Source organism: Dasypus novemcinctus, chromosome 15 (assembly GCF_030445035.2).
Source record: "Dasypus novemcinctus isolate mDasNov1 chromosome 15, mDasNov1.1.hap2, whole genome shotgun sequence".
Taxonomy (NCBI): Eukaryota; Metazoa; Chordata; class Mammalia; order Cingulata; family Dasypodidae; genus Dasypus; species Dasypus novemcinctus.
In genome coordinates this window covers 11,815,081-11,832,379 of record NC_080687.1, presented here as the reverse complement: position 1 = coordinate 11,832,379, position 17,299 = coordinate 11,815,081, and the positions used below count along the sequence as shown (strand labels likewise).

General features: G+C 40.4%; 1 long non-coding RNA gene across 6 annotated transcripts in view; it reads right to left on the bottom strand.

The window, feature by feature from the left end:
• Positions 1–970: 970 nt before the first annotated feature.
• Positions 971–17,299, bottom strand: part of LOC105746121 (uncharacterized) — a 40,578-nt gene continuing 24,249 nt past the window's right edge. For all 6 annotated transcript variants that reach the window (XR_009180843.1, XR_001118618.3, XR_009180842.2 and 3 more), the window contains 2 exons: positions 5,304–5,415; positions 971–4,249 (listed from right to left, as the gene is read on the bottom strand). This is a non-coding gene — a long non-coding RNA (uncharacterized lncRNA). The remainder of the gene's footprint in view (positions 4,250–5,303; positions 5,416–17,299) is intronic.

Below are 17,299 nucleotides of genomic sequence, written 5' to 3'. Positions count from 1 at the left end.
GTGGGGTGGCTGCGCCCCTCTATTAAAGGCTCCATCCGGCCCTCTCTCTGGGTTTTGGTAACTCTTCCTTCCCTTTGCTCCTTGACAAAGCCGTGTTTTTAACCCTGAAGGACTGCACCGTTCCTTGTTGCTTTCATCAAACCCTGCCCACACCTTTGTCTGGTCCTATTAAAGTGCGCTCAGATACCTAGTTTGTGGGGCTATCTGTTTCCTGCCTCGAGCTTGGCTGATACAATCAGGCAATTACAGGGTACTGGAGTTACAAAAATAAAGAAGACATTGTTCATAATGTAGTTATTTAACATTAAAGAGCAATATATTAGTAAATTTAAAAAAAAATAGAAGACATTGTTCTAATCTCAAAGACCTCACTTGTCTCATAGATAAAACAATTAGGTAGAAAAATACTTAAAATTACAGGTAAGCCAGAAAGGTGAGCTAGAGGTATATGGAAGGTACACAGTTGCCACCAAGGAAAGAGAGATCAACTCTGCTTCCAGATGGGGTGTGGGTGTGTGGGGGTGCAGGGACAGGGGACACTGCCCTGGAGATGGAATAGCTGCACTGGGTCTTCGGGTGAAAAGAGAGTCAGGAATCCCATTTTTACCTCCTCGCCAATTAGGTGGTTCCTTAATTCTCCCAGGTGCCGTAAATATCTCTAGCATGACATGGCTAAGGAGAGCAAGTCCAGAAAAGAGAAACACACCAGGAGACTCACAAGAGCTGGGGATGTCAGGAATAGAGCTGTCTGGAGGTGAGGCAAAGACAGCTTCCATTCCATTTGAGTTTTCTTCTGCACTATCCTGCCCAGCAATTATAAACCACCACTGTTTACTCTACTTCAAGACAGAACTTGGTAATCTACTCAACATGCTGCCTCCTTTTAAGGCCAGCCATTACCAAAGAGGCATAGTACAAAGGGTGTATTAGTCAGCCAAAGGGGTGCCGATGCAAAATATCAGAAACTGGCTGGTTTTTATAAAGGGTATTTATTTGGGGCAGGAGCTTACAGATACCAGGCCATAAAGCATAGGTTACTTCCCCACCAAAGTCGATTTTCATGTGTTGGAGCAAGATGGCTGCTGACGTCTGCGAGGGTTCAGGCTTCCTGGGTTCCTCCGGGCTCAGCTCTCTGTTTTCTCCACAAGGTCAGCTGTAGACTACGAGGCTCTCTAGGCTTTGCCTCTCTCCACAAGGTCAGTTGTAAACAACCAGGCAAACAGCTTTGTCTCTCTCCCTGGGGCTTGCTTCTCTTTCTTCTGTGAGCTCACTTCCCAGGGCTCCAGCTTAAGGCTTCAGCATCAGATTCCAGCATCAAAACTCCAACATCAAAAACCCTCAACTCTGTCCTTTGCCATGCTTTTTATCTTTTAGTCCCCATCCACCAAGGGGTGGGGACTCAATGCCCTAATGACGTGGCCGATCGAAGCCCTAATCATAACTTAATCATGCCCAGGTACAGACCAGATTACTACTTAATTCAATATGTATTTTTGGAATTCATAACTATATCAAACTGCTACAACAGGCTATTTGTAACAATTAGTAATTGTGTTTATTAGATTTTTATCCAGGAAATATAGAGGGACAATATGTTGTTCAATATATGTTTAATAACCCATGGAGGTACAATCAGCAAAGTCTGTGGGAAATTCTATAGAACAAACTGGTTTATTCCACAAATAAACTGCAAGGGGAGCAAAGGGATTGGAAGAGATCTAAAAGACATTAAACTATCAATTGTGATCCTTACTTGAATCCTGTTTTAAACAACCTTTTAAAAATTATAAGACAATTGGGGAAATGCAATCAGTAACTAGGTATCAGATGATATTAAGGGTTTGTTAAATTTTTAAAGTATCAAAATGGCATTTTGGTTTTGTCATTTAGAGATACATATTGAAACATTTTCAAGTGAAATGATCTAATGATTGATTATTCTAATGCTTCAGAATAATTCAGAAGAGGAGGAAATGGGTGCTGGTCTGGCTGAAACAAGGTTAGCCATGAATTGATAACAACTGATGCTGGGCCGTTAGCACATGTTGGCTCATTGTACTAGTCTATTTTATGTTATTTAAATTTTGTATAATAAAAAAATGTTAGGAAAAAACTTCACCAAGAAGAGTAACAGTGTGAAGCATTTGGGCTTGAAGGAGGCTCAGAGGAGAGTTGGCAGAGCAGAGGGACAGGACAATTGCTACATTTCTGCTTGGAGTTAAATAGAAGATACCAACTTTTTCCATTGGAAGGTAGAATATTAATTATTTCTCCATGATTGGATTTTCCAAAATGCTGACTTGAGCTGCTTCCAGGTTAGAGTGGGAACAAGAATTTTACAAAGAAAGATCTGTACCCAATCTTCTGGTCTAAGACAGTGAAATGTCATGCAGTATGGAAAGCAATTCTGAATATCCAGTGTGTCTCAATCTTTAATCATGTATACAAAGCACCTGGGGACTTTGCTAAACTGAAGACTGATTCAGTAGGTCTGGGTAGGGACTGAGATTCTGAATTTCTACCCATGTCCTAGGTGATGTTGTCCTTGGACCACACTTTGAGGTCAATGTCATAGAACTGTGGTTTACAAACCTGTTACAACTCTCATCACCTGGATTTTTAAAAACAAACTAATAATTAAGCTCCTCTCACAGAGATTCTGACTTAACTGGGGCTTGGATATCTTTTTTTTTTTAATTTCCAGATGATTCCTCAGAGGAATATTTTTAGGACTGAGTAAATATTCAATTATTTCCATTTTATTAATGATACATCTGAATTGATCATTCATTTTATCACCCATTCATTTATTCAAATCCAATCTTTAATGACTGACTGTCCTATTTTAGAGAAATGTCTACGAATTCCTCTTTTTTCAATTAAATTTTGCTTCTTCTAGAAATATCTACCTTCCTTTTCCTGAATTTTCATTGGATTGCTACATAATGAAATTAAACTCTGAATAGCATCACTTCCACACATTTCACACTAAGATGCTTCTTTTGGAACTAGACAATAACAAAGGGGAACAAAATTAAATAGTCTAGATGAGGAAGGAAAAAATCTATTTTCAGTTTATACTTTATTAGATGTGCCTTGCCAGTCAGATGATATGTTAAAATTATCCAGAATAAAAAAAAAATGAGTATTTTTGTTTGTTCTTAAGCACTTTCTCAAGGAAGTATTCATATGACTAAAATTCTAGGTGACTTCAGCAATGGGCCAGGAATGTAGAGATTTGCATCCAATACTTTCAGAAAATAAGGTAGAAATTAAAAGTTTCAATTTTCTATGAATTTCCTGAAAGTATTTTTTGTGTACATGAGCAAAAAGTTTTTCTAGCACACATAGGAGTAGAAGGGCTGGGTCACAGGGTATGGGAATCATCAACCATACAAGATAGTACTGCACTGTGTTCCACATGGTTGGGTGTACTTACAGACCCACCAGCAGTGTATGAGAGTTCCTACTGATGAGCATTCTCTCAGAGGCCTGTGATTATGAGTGCTCAATTTTTGCCAATGTAAATGGGTATTACAAGATATATCACTGCAGTCTTGACTTCTGTTTCCTTAATTAAAGAAGATTGAGTGATTCTTCCCACATTTATTCATATTTGGTGCTGCTGCTTCATATTAAATGCCTGCTTTCATGTGTTTGGACAGCGTTTCTATTAGCTGTTTGTCTTCTTGTTTTATAGGAGTTAAGTAATCCAAATACTACTTCCTTTGTTGCCTATATATGTTTCAAATATTTTTTCCCCCTTTGCACTTTCTTGTTGGTGTCTTTTGATGAACAGAAGTTCTTAATTTTAATATAGTCAAATTTATAAATCTTATCTGATTAGTATTTCTTGTGTTGTGTTTTCTTTAAGCACTTCTTTGCACAGAAGTCAAAAAGATAGTCTTCTATTTCCAAATTCTTAAAGATCTTACCTTTTACAGTTAAGGGTTTACTCTTTTTGGAATTAAGTTTCTTAAACCTCCAGTTCTCTTTCTTTTGCTTTTTTTCCTCTACTGTGGTAAAATATATAACATAAAGTTTGTCATTTCAAGCATTTCTTAATTTTTTTTTTCTTAGAGCAGTTACAGGTTCATAGAAAAATCATGTAGGAAGTACAGAGTTCTCATATACCCCCTCTCACACCAACTGATTTCCTGTTATGAACATTTTTGCAGTGGAGTGGGTCTAGCTCAGTGGTTGAGCACATGCTTCACACGTATGAGTTCCCAGGTTCAATCCCTGGTACCTATTAAAACAAAACAAAACAAATCATATTTCTGCAGTAGTGCGGTACTTTGGTTACTATTGATGACAATATTATTATAATCATGCTTTTACTTTAGCCCTCTGTTTACATTGGGGCTCACTCTGTGTTCTACAGTTCTAGGTTTTCTGTGTGTATTTGAGTACCTTAAACTACCCTTTTTATCCCTTTTCAAATATACAATTCTGCAGTGTTAATTACTTCCCCAAAGTTGGGCCTCCATCACTCATTGCCAAAACTTTTCCATCACCCCAGACAGAAACTCTGTCCCAATCAAGCATTAACTCCCCATTCCCCTCCCCCACCCAGCCCCTGTATTCTAGTTCCTGAGTTTGTGAATTTGCATATTCTGCTTATTTCATAAAATTGAGCTTACACAGTATTTGTCCTTTTGTGTTAGGCTTATTTTACTCAACCTGATGTCTTAAAGGTTCATCCATGTTGTAGCATGAATCAGACTTAACTCCTCTTTTTTTTTCATTTTTTAATTTTTAAAGAAGTTTTAGATTACATAAACGTTACTTTAAAAATATAGGGGATTCCCATATGCCTCACCCCCTCCCACACTTTCCCACATTAACAACATCCTTCACTAGTGTGGTACCTTTGTTAAAATTGATGAACCCGTACTGAAGCAGTGTTACTAACCATGGACTATAGTTTACATTATAGTTTACACTCTGTCCCCCATAATTGTATAGATTTTGAAATAAATTTATAATGGCCTGTATCCATCATTGCAATGTCCTGCAGGACAATTCCAATGTCCTAAAAAATGCCCCCATATTACACCTATTCTTCCCTCTCCCTCCTCTCAGAACCTCTGGTGGCCACTGCCTTTGTATCGATGGAAAAGTTCTTCCATTGTTAGAATAATAATAAGTAATAGAATAATAATAAGTTTACTTCAGTCCATTATTCATTCTCCAATCTTGAGGATTTGGGGATGGTGATGCCCACCCCGTTTCTAATTGAGAGGGAGCTTAGATCCCATGGGGCAGATGGATGAAACTATCTTGCTTGCAGTTGTACATACTCTCTGTTCCTTGGGATGGGTGTTGTCCATCATTTCTCCTTGTTAGTTGTCCTGGATGAGTCCAGTGAACTGGAGAGCAGGTGGTGAAACTCTGCTGAGATTCAGGGCTCACCTGGTGTATGGATAGACCAAAGGTTTAAATCTCTGGGACATATATTTAACAAGTATAGTGCTAATTATAGGTTCAAATAAGAGGAGCAGAAGAGCCATGTGTAGGGAAACTATGAATGAGTCTAACTCTTTTACAGTAGGGAGCATAAATTCCAAAGTAAGGCCCACTGACAGCCATTCCTTTTTATGACTGAGTAATACTCCATTGTGTGTGTGTACACGTGTTGGGGGAGATATACACATTTTACTTATTCACTCATTGTTGATGAACATTTGGGTTGTGTCCACCTTTCGGCAATTATGAAAAATGCTGCAGTGAAGAGCAGTGTGCAGGTATCTGTTTGAGTCCCTACTTTCAATTCTTTTGGGTATACACTGAGAAGAGGGATTGCTGGGTAATTCTCTATTTCACTTTCTGAGGAATCATCAAACTGTTTCCACAGTGGCTGTACCATTTTACATTCCCACCAACAAGGTACAAACATTCCTATTTCTCCACATCTTCTCCAACACTTGTTATTTTTCACTTTTTAAACTGTAGTCATTCTAGTAGGTACACATTGGTAAACTATTGTGGTTTGAGTTGTAGTTCCCTGAAGACTAATGATGTTGAGTATCTTTTCATATGTTTACTGGTCATTTGTATATGTTCTTCAGAGAAATTTTCCCCATGTTTTAATTGGGCTGTCTTTTTGTTGTTCAGTTATAGGAGTTCTTTATATAATCTGGATATTAAACTCTTATCAGATATATGGTTTCCAAACATTTTCTCACATTCTTTCAGTTGTCTTTTTACATTCTTGATAAAGCCCCTTAAGTACAAGTTTTAAATTTTGATTGTCTCATTGAACTATTTTTTCTTTTGTTGCTTATGCTTTTGATGTAAAGGCTTAAAACAAACACAACAAACCAAAAAAACAATCAAAAACAAAAACCCACTGCTTTAAAAAAAAGGTCTGGAAGATGTTTCCTTGTGTTTTCTTCTAGGAGCTTGGTAGGTTTAGTTCTTATATTAGGTCTTTGATCCATTTTTTTTTTTAAGATTTATTTATTTCTCTCCCCTTCCCCCCCCCCCACCCCAGTTGTCTGTTCTCTGTGTCTATTTGCCGCGTCTTCTTTGTCCGATTCTGTTGTCAGCGGCATGGGAATCTGTGTTTCTTTTTGTTGTGTCATCTTGCTGCGTCAGCTCTCCATGTGTGCGGCGCCATTCCTGGGCAGGCTGCACTTTCTTTCGCACTGGGCGGCTCTCCTTACGGGGCGCACTCCTTGCGCATGGGGCTCCTCTACACAGGGGACACCCCTGTGTGGCGTGGCACTCCTTGGGAGCATCAGCACTGCGTGTGGGCCAGCTCCACACGGGTCAAGGAGGCCCGGGGTCTGAACTGCGGACCTCCCATGTGGTAGACAGCCTAACCACTGGGCCAAGTCCGCCGCCTTTGATCCATTTTGAGTTAATTTTTTATATGGTATGAGAAGAGGTCCGCCTTCATTCTTTTGCATATGGCTATCCAGTTCTCCCAGCACCATTTGTTGGAGAGACTATTTTTTCCTCCACTGAGTGGACTTGGCACCCGTATCAAAGATAAATTGGCCAACGTTGTGAGGGTTTATTTCTGAACTCTCAGTTTGATTCCATTGGTCCATATGTCTGTCCTTGGGCCATTACCATGCTGGGTTGTTTGTTTGTTTGTTTTTCAGGTATTGGGGCCAGGGATTGAACCCAGGACCTTGTATGTGGGAAGCTGGTGCTCAACCACTGAGCCACATCGGCTCCCCTATGTTGGTTTTTTGTCTGTTTTGCTTGTTTATTTTTTTGTTTGTTTGTTTTTAGGAGGCACAAGGAACTGAACCCCCGACCTCCCATTTGGGAAACAGGTGCTCAATTGCTTGAGCCACAGCCACTTCCCTACCACTGTGTTTTGATTACTATAGCTTTGTAATACATTTTAAAATCAGGATGTGTGAGTCCTCCAACTTTGCTCTTCTTTTTCAAGATGTTTTTGTCTACTTGGGGCCACTTACCTTTTTTTTTTCAAACAGCTTTATTTATTTTTTCTCCCCTCCCCTGCTCCCACCTTGCCGGTTTTTTTGCTGTGTCCATTCTTTGTGTGATCTTCTCTATCTATTTCTCTTTTTGTCTTCTCTTCTCATCTTTCTCCTCTAGGATTCACCAGGATTCAATCCCAGGGACTTCTGATGTGGAGAGAGGTTCCCTGTCAGTGGCACCACCTCAGTTCCTAGTCTCTGCTGTGCCTCGCCTTGACTCTCCCCTTCGTCTCTCTTTTGTTGCGTCACCATCTTGCTGCATGACTCACTTGCACAGGCACTGGCTCACCACGCGGGCACTCGGCTTTGGTGTGTGGGCACTAGGCTCACCACGCGGGCACTGGCTCACCATGTGGGCACTCTGCAGGCACTCAGCTCACTATGCAGTAACTCAGCTCACCATGTGGGCACTCTGCAGGCAGTCGGTTCACCACGTGGGCACTCTGCAGGCAGTTGGTTCACCACGTGGGCACTCGGCTTACCGCACAGGCACTTGACTCACCTAGTGGGCACTGGCTCCCCATGCGGGCACTCATGCAGGCACTCAGCTCACCACACGGGCACTCCACTCACTGCGTGGGCACTTAGTTTACCACGTAGGCACTCGGCTCACTGCTTGGGCACTCAGCTTACTGCATGGGCACTTGGCTCGCTATGCAGGCACTGGCTCACCACGCAGGCACGCTTTCCCTTCTTCTTTTTCACCAGGAGGCCCCAGGGACTGAACCCAGGTCCTCCCGTATGGTAGGTGGAGGTCTTATCACTTGAGCCACATCTACTTCTCCCATTTACCTTTTATAGTAGTCAACCAAAGGGGTGCTGATGCAAAGTGTCAGAAATCTGTTGGCTTTATAAAGGGTATTTATTTGGGGTAAAACTTACAAGAGTCCAACTCAAGGTTGCCTTCTCACCAAAGTCAGTTGCCATGTGTTGAAGCAAGATGGTCCCTGATCTCTGTGAGGGCCAGCCTTCCCTGCTGGGCTTCCTTTCTCTCAGCTGCAGGCTGGCATAGGGCTTGTCTCCCAGGGCTTCTTCTCTCTCCTGACATAGAGCTCCTTTCTTTCCAGGCCTTCTTAGCTGTTCTGGTCTCTTCCCAAGGTTAGCTGTAAACTATCAGGCAAATGGTTCATCTCTTCCCTGGGCCCCAGGATGAAAAATGACAGAGCCCTCTCTCTTCCTGTGTGTCTTCCTGAGTGAGTTTTATATCAGACTGACCAAGGAAGTGGGGACTCAACTTGAGTCACGCCCTATGTCCATGGTCAAATCAAAGAAAGTCCTCAAAGCAACCTTAGCAGTTACTCTAATCAAGGGCCCCTCAACTGAATCCAATATAGTCAAAGGGTATCACACCCAGAAGATTAGTTTATAACCAAAACCTTTCTCTTTTGGGGATTCACAAAAATAATCTCAAACGGTCACAACTTTCTACATGAATTTGATAAGTGGTTTTTCCATTTCCATGAAAAATTCTGCTGGAATTGTGACTGGAATTGTGTTGAATCTGCATATTGCTTTGTGTAGAAGTGACATCCTAACAATATTTACTCTTCCAATCTATGAACATATATTTGTCTTTGTTAATTTCTTTCCATATATTTGTCTTTGTTAATTTCTTTCAGCAATGTTTTGTACTTTTCAGTGCACAAGTCCTTTCCACTCTGACTTAAATTTATCCTTATTTTATTCTTTTAGTTGCTTTTATAATTTTTTTTCTTGATTTCCTCTTCAGATTGTTCATTACTAGTATGTAGAAACACTACTGATTTCTGCATGTTGACCCTCTACCCCACCACTTTGCTGAATTCATTGATTAGCCCTAGTAGCACTTCTATGGAGTTTTCAGGATTCTAGAAGTGGAATATCATGTTATCTGCAAATAGGGAGAATTTTACTTCTTCCTTTTCTATTTAAATGCCTTTAATTTCTTTTTCTGGCTAATTATTCTGGGTAGAACTTCCAGTACAATGTCGAATTTGGTGAGAGTGGCCATCATTGCCTTGTCCCTGATCTTAGTGGGAAAGCTTTTAGTCTTTCAGAATTGAGAATGATGTTAGCTGTGGGCTTTTCATATAAGCCCTTTATCATGTTGAGGCTATTTCCTTCTATTTCTAGTTTTCTAAGTATTTTTTAGCAGGAAGGGGTGCTGAATTTTGTCAAATGCCTACAAAATGGGAGAAAATATTTGCAAATCATATATCCAATAAGGAATATATAAAGAACTCTTACCACTCAACAATAAAGAAAAAATAACCCCAAACTATATACAAATGACCAAAGAGCACATGAAAAAATAATTAAGGAAAGCAGCTGTGGCTCAATCAGTTGGGCTCCTGTCTACCACATGGGAGGCCGTGGGTTCGCATCTCAGGGCCTCCTTGTGAAGGCAGGTTCGCCTGCACACTGCAGAGAGCTGCCTGGCGTGCAAGCTCCGTTGAGAGCCGACTCAGCAAGATAACACAACAAAAAAGGGAGACAAGCAAAAAAAAACCACAGAAGAGCATGCAGCGAATGGACACAGAGGGCAGACAGCAAGCACGCTGCAAGGGGGGAGGAGAAATAAAATAAATAAATACAGACACAGAAGAAGAGCACAGTGAATGGACACAGAGAGCAGACAGCACACAAAAAGCCACAAAGGGGGGGGTTAAAAAAAAAAGATCATCAACATCATTAGTAATTAAGGAAATGCAAATCAAATCCACAATGAGATACCACTCCATACCTTCCATAATGGCCTTAATTTAAAAAGACAGATAATAACAAAAGTTGGCGTGAATGTGGAGAAAATGGAATTCTCATTGATTGCTGGTGAGAAGGTATAGTAGTTTGATATTATTGATGAATTCCAAAAAGAAATATTGGATTATGCTTGTAAACTGGTCTTTTCCTCTGGGTGTATTACAGTGTATTGGATTCAGAGGTTTTACTTTTACTTGATTAAATAATGATTACGGCTTTGATTGGGCCACTTCAGTAGGACATTGAGATCCCACACTAGGAAGAGAGGAACCCAGGAAGCCTGAACTCTTACATATGTCAGCATGCCATCTTGTTCCAAAATGTGGCAATAAACTTTGGTGAGGGAGGTAACTTGTGCTTTATGACCTGGTAACTCTAAGCTGCTACCCCAAATAAATACCCTTTATAAAAACCAACCAATTTATGGTATTTTGCATCAGCACCCTTTTGGCCAACTAATACAGAAGGTAAAATATAAAACTGCAAAGCCACTTTGGAAAATAGTTTGGCAGTACCTAAAAAAGTTAAACAGAGTTACCAAATAACTGAGAAATTCCCCTCTTAGAGAGCTACCCAGGAAAAATAAAAACACATGTTCACACAAATACTTTTATGCAAATGTTCAGAGCAGTATTATTCAAAATAGCTAAAAAGTAAAAACAACCCAAATGTTCATCAACTGGTGAATTGATTAAAAGATGTAGGATATTCATCTAATAGAATACTACTTGACAGTAAAGAAATGGATGAAATACTTACAGAGGCTACAACATGCATGAACCTGAAAAAGTTATGCTCAAGGAAACTAGACACAATAGAACACATATCAAATGATTTATTTGAAATATTCAGAAGAGGCAAACCTATGAAAGAAAGTAGATTAGTGATTGTCTAAAGCTGGGGGCAGGAAGAATGGGGATTCACTGTTAATGGGCACCTTCCTTTTTGGGATGATGGAAAGTTAGATTGTAGACGGCTGCACAACTCTGTGAATATAGAAAAGGCCATTGAGTTTTCCGGTGAAAATGGGTTAACTTTCTGGTAGGTAAGTTATACCTCCACCAACCTGTTTAAAACAAACACAGGGTTGGACAGCCACTCTACAAGAAATTCATCAGGGACCTTCCTTGGACTTTCACCAGAGCCCCTGGTTTGCAGCCTGCCTGCGGAACTTGGCCTTGTGCATCCCCATGGTCATGTGAAAGAATTTTATAAAATCTCATATTATTTACAAATACCCCTGTTGATCCTGTTTCCCTAGTGAACCCTGACTAACACAGCTTGGAACCAGAAGTGGAGTGGTTCTTGAACAGAATCTTAAACATGGAGTGTCTGAGGTGGTTCTGGGAGTTTTGCAATTGGCTCTCTACTCTAATTGGACCCAAGGGTACTAACAACTCCCTTTCCAATAATGAAGAGGCCACTTACAGTCCGTGGTGTGAGTTGGCAATAGGGATATGCAAAATATCATCACTGGATTCTCCTACTTCCATGCTTATAAGAGGCAAAGATCTGGGTGAGTGTTTTCAACACCTTAACAGTTTTGTGGAGTCAAAAGGTACAGTGATATTGGCTGGTTCCTCCTAGATTCTCTGGACACAGTTACAAAAGAAAGAGATGAATTCAAGGCTTCAAATTTGTAACTTAAATGCCGCATGAATGATGTGAAAGTTTCTATGTGTGCTTTGAGAGAAAATCTTGTTTCCTGCAGCCACAGACTTGAGATCTCTGAAAAACAGACTCAGACTCTCATTGCATGAGTAGCAGAGTTACTAGGAAACTAAAATCTCAACCTTGTAAGGTGTCTGTGGTTAAAGTGAAGGAATTGTTAGGAAAGGAATGGAATCCCGAGGATTGGGATGGAGACATGGGATGATGATGTCTGTGGGGACACTGGAACCCTAAATTCTGCTGAGACTTCACCAGATAAGCCTGAGGTGGCCTGCCTTGTGGAGAGCACACAAAGTCAACTTTGTGTCACCCAGCCTCCAGCCTGCCCCAGGGAGTCTGGACCTCCTTCCAGCCCTGAAGTGGGTGCCAGCCAAACTAAAGCCTGCACTGCCCAGCCTCTGGCCTGCCCCAGGGAGTCTGGAGCTCCTCCCAGTCCAGAGGCACGTACCAGCCAAACCGAATCCTGCACTGCCCAGCCTCTGGCCTGCTCTGAGGAATCTGCCTTCCAACAGCTGCCTGAAAAGATTAATCCTGTTTTACCAGATGGAAACTGCAAAGGAATGCCCTGAGGTCAGTAGCTATCTGGCATTTCTAATCCTTCTCCTTACCCACCCCCACCACCCCTATTCTCTTTGAGACCCGTTACTAGACTAAAATCACAACAAGCCCAAAGGTATAATAGAAAGTGTGACCCATAAGGAAGTATGCTATACACTGAAAGAACTACATGAGTTCTCCAACTTACATAGACAAAAATCAGGGGAATATGCGTGGGAATGGATACTAAGGGTATGGGATAATGGTGGAAGGAATAAAAAATTAGATAAGGCTAAATTTATTGACATGGGCCCACTAAGCAGAGATTCTGGATTCGACACTGTAGCTGGAGGGGCTAGAAAGGGCTCTAGCAGTTGGTTTGGGTGACTGAAACATGGGCCAAAAGATGGCCTAGCATGTCTGAGGTTGAGATGCCTGACTTGCCCTGGTATAAGGTAGAAGAGGGAATTCAAAGGCTGGGAGAGATTGGAACGCTAGAATGGATTTACCATTTGAGATCTGCCCACCCACTCCAGGAAAGTCCAGAAGACACAACTTTAACCAGGACTGTGAAGAATAAATTTGTAAGAGTAACTCCATCTTCCCTGAAGAGCTCTGTGGTTGCTCTTCTCTGTAGTCCAGATATTACTGTAGGTAAGCAGGCTAGTTAGGGAATAAAGAGAGACAAATCTGCAGCCTGGCAGAAAAGCCACTGCCATTAAACACGTGGCCGTGGATATCCCACAAGATGGCTGCTGGAAGAACCCTGAGAGAATCCCCATTGAGAGCAGGATTTCCTCCAGAATCAAGGAGAAGCCCTGGATATTCTCAAGGGGCCTTATCATTGGACCCTCCCAGGGCATTGAGGAGTGGGGTAATCAATCAAATCAGCAGACAGCTGAGACTCTTCCCCCATCGTTCACAAAGGGGCAGAATAACTAATGATTCAAAAAGCAAGTGTGGAAGCTAACTCAGCCCTTCTTCCTTTTTTTCCCCTTTTTTCCCTTGCCCTGTTCTAGGCCAATTCTTGTCTTTTCTCCCCCCTGCCTGGATCAGCATGCAAGTAAACATGGAGATTTGTGATCTGTAATAGGGAATTGTAGTCTGTAAATTAGCCCTTTTAATTTCTTTTCAGCCCCTTCCTCTCTACCTGGGACTCGTAATCTGTTATTTTCTCCCATTTCTCTTCTCTCAGTTCCTTAATAAATTACTGGCCTAACTAAAAAATAAAATAAAATAAAATGAAAATAATAAAATAAAAATAAACAAACAAACAAATAAAAACATGGGCACTTGTCCTGGGCAGCCTCTGCTCCAAGTGACTGTGGGATGAGGTTCAATACGCCCAGTGGTCCATGGAGGCTGAGCAGCTGTGATGACAGTAGGGAGTGGACTTCAGCATTGCCTTTTTTTCTCAAGCACTTTAATTAATTCTTATGAAAAGCTTTTTTTTAAAAAAGGTGTTATGGATTTTTTATCCACATTCAGCAATAAATTTAAAAAAGGTATTTTTATTTTCTTATCCACATTTCAAAGGACAAAATATTTCCTATTTTAGAATTTTGGGTGGGTGTCATTTTTAAAGGAGTTTTATTGAGATATAGTCGCATACCATATTTTCCATCTAAAGTGTACAATCAATGGCTTTTAGTATAATCACAGTGTGCATTCATCACCACAAAAAAATTTTAGAACAATTTCATTACTCCAAAAAGAAAAACTCCACATCCCTTAGCAGTCACCTCTCAATCCCTCTATCCTTTCCCAGCCCTACATAATGACTAATCTAATTCCATCTTTATAAATTGATTTCTATTTACACTTTATATAAATGAATCATACAATATGTAGTACTTTGTGTCTGGTTTCTTTTTTTTAAGATTTATTTATTTATTTATCCCCCCCACCCACACACACATTGTTTGGACTTGTCGTGTGCTGTGTCTTTGAAAGGCACCAGTCACTAAACCCAGGACCTTTGATGTGGGAGGGTGGCGCCTAATCATTTGAGCCACCTCGGTTTCCTGCTTTGGTGTGTTTCTCATTATGTTTTTCTTCTTGTGTCTCTTGTTGCCTCATCTTCTAGCATCAGCTTGCCACGCCTGCCTGTCCTGTGAGCTTGCTGTCTTCATCGTTTTCTTTAGGAGGCATCGGGAACCTCTGCTCCCTGTTTAGTTGGGTCTCTCATTATGTTTTTCTTCTTGTGTCTCTTGTTGCATCAGCATGCCATGCCTGCCCATCATGCCAGCTTGCTGTCTTCTTTAGGAAGCACTGAGAAGCGAACCACGGGCCTCCCATGGGGTAGGTGGGAGCTCAGTCGCTTGAGTCACATCTGCTTTCCTGGTTTCTTTCACTTACCACAATATTTAGTTTTGTTTGCCTGATATTAACAACTTGTAGCATTAATAAATAATTGTTTAGTTTCAAAGAAAAACGTCTTATATATGCAATATTACCCATATTCATATTTTACATGAAGGTTCACCATGTTACATTTTTTAGCTTTCTTTCTAGTAATATACATGACTTAGACTTTCCCTTTCAATCAGCCATACACATATAAAGCACTGCTAGTTACAAACATTATGTTGTGCTTTCACCTTTTCTATCCATTTCCAAAGATTAACTCACAACCTTTTTTTACCAATTCCATAGAGATAAAACCTCAGCTTTCCATTCTCTAATCTCATTCTACTTTCTGGTGACCTATATTCTAGTTATTAACTCCATGAGTTTACACAAAATATTTAGTTCATACAATATTTGTCTTTTGTGCCTGGCTTGCTTCACTCAGCATAATGTCCTCTAGGTTCATCCATGTTGTCACATGCTTCATGACTTCATTTCTTCTTACAGGTGCATAATATTCCATCATGTGTACACAACAGTTTGTTTATCCATTCATCAGTTATTGGACACCCTGGTTGTTTTCATCTTTTGGCAATTGTGAATGGTGACACTATGAACATCAGTGTGCAGATGTCTGTTTGTGTCACTGTTCTCAGTTCTTCTGGGCATAAACCTAGTAGTGGTATTGCTGGGTCACATGGCAAATCTATATTTAACTTTCTTAGGAACTGCCAAACAGTCCTCCACAGTGGCTGTACCATTCTACATTTCCACCAACAGTGAAAAAGTGTTCCTCTTTCTCCACATCCTCTCCAACACTTGTACTTTTCTGTCTTTTTAATTGTGACCATTCTAGTAGATGTGAAGTGGTATCTCATTGTAGCTTTGATATGCATTATTGTTAGTGGTGTTGAACATTTTTTCATGTGCTTTTTCACCATTTGTAATTCTTCTTTGGACAAATATCTATTCAAGGTTTTTGCCCATTTTTAAAATTGGATCATTTGTCTTTTAATGCTGAGTTGTGGCATTCATTTCTTTATGTATCATGGATTTTAAACCCTTATCAGATATGTGATTGCCAATATTTTCTCCCATTGAATTGGCTGCCTTTTCACCCTTTCGACAAAGTCCTTTGAGGTGCAAAAGTGTTTCATTTTGAGGCGGTCCCATTCATCTATTTTTTCTTTTGTTGTTAATGCTTCGTGTGTATGATCCAAGAAACCACCACCTACCACAAGATCTTGATGATCTTTCATTACGTTTTCTTCTAGTAGTTTTATGGTCCTGGTTTTTATATTTAGGTCTTTGATCCATTTTGAGTTGACTCTTGCATGGAGAGTGAGATAGGGGTCCTCTTTCATTCTTTTCTTTTCTTTTTTTTTTTTTTAACATATATTAGTATGGACTTACTGTTCTTTTTTTTAAAGATTTATTTTTTATTTATTTCTCTCCCCTTTCCCTCCTTGCCCCCATTTGTCTGCTCTCTTGTGTCCATTCGCTGTGTGTTCTTCTGTGTCTGTTTCTATTCTTGTCAGCAGCACCAGGAATCTGTGTCTCTTTTTGTTGCGTCATCTTGCTGCATCAGCTCTCTGTGTGTGCAGCACCACTCCTGGGCAGGCTGCACTTTTTTCATGCAGGGTGGATCTCCTTACAGGGCGCACTCCTTGCACGTGGGGCTCCCCTAGCAGGGGACACCCCTGTGTGGCACAGCACTCCTTGCGTGCATCAGCACTGCACATGAACCCGCTCATCACACAGGTCAGGAGGCCCTGGGTTTGAACCTTGGACCTCCCATGTGGTAGGTGGATGCTCTATCCATTGAGCCAAATCCACTTCCCCTCTTTCATTCTTTTGATTATGGATATCCAGTTCTCCCAGCACCATTTGTTGAAAAGACTGTTTTTTCCTGTTAGCATGGGCTTGGTAGGTTTGTTGAAAACCAGTTGGTCATACAAGTGAGGGTTTATTTCTGGACTCTCAATTCTATTCCATTGATCGATAGTCTATATACCAATACTATGGGGTTTTGGTTACTACAGCTTTGTAATATGTTTCAAGGTCATGCAGTGAAAGTCCTCCTACATGCTCTTCTTTTTTAGGATGCTTTTGGCTATTTGGGTGCACTTTCCCTTCCAAATAAGTTTGTTAATTGCCTTTTTTATTTCTGTAAAGTAGGCTGTTGGAATTTTGATTGATGTTACATTGAATCTATACATCAGTTTCGGTAGGAGTGACATCTTCATGATATTTAGTCTTCCAAGCCATGAACACAGAATGTCTTTCCATTTGTTTAGGTCTTCTTTGTTTTCTTTTAGCACTGTTTTGTAGTTTTCTGAATATAGGTCCTGTACATCTTTGGTTAAATTAATTCCTAGGTATCTGAGTTTTTGTTCCTATCGTAAATGGAATTTCCTCAATTTCCTCCTCAGATTGTTCAATACTAGTATACAGTAATATTGCTGATTTTTACATGTTGATCTTGTATCCTGCCACTTTGCTGGACTTATTTATTAGCCCAAGTAGCTTTGTCATAGACATTT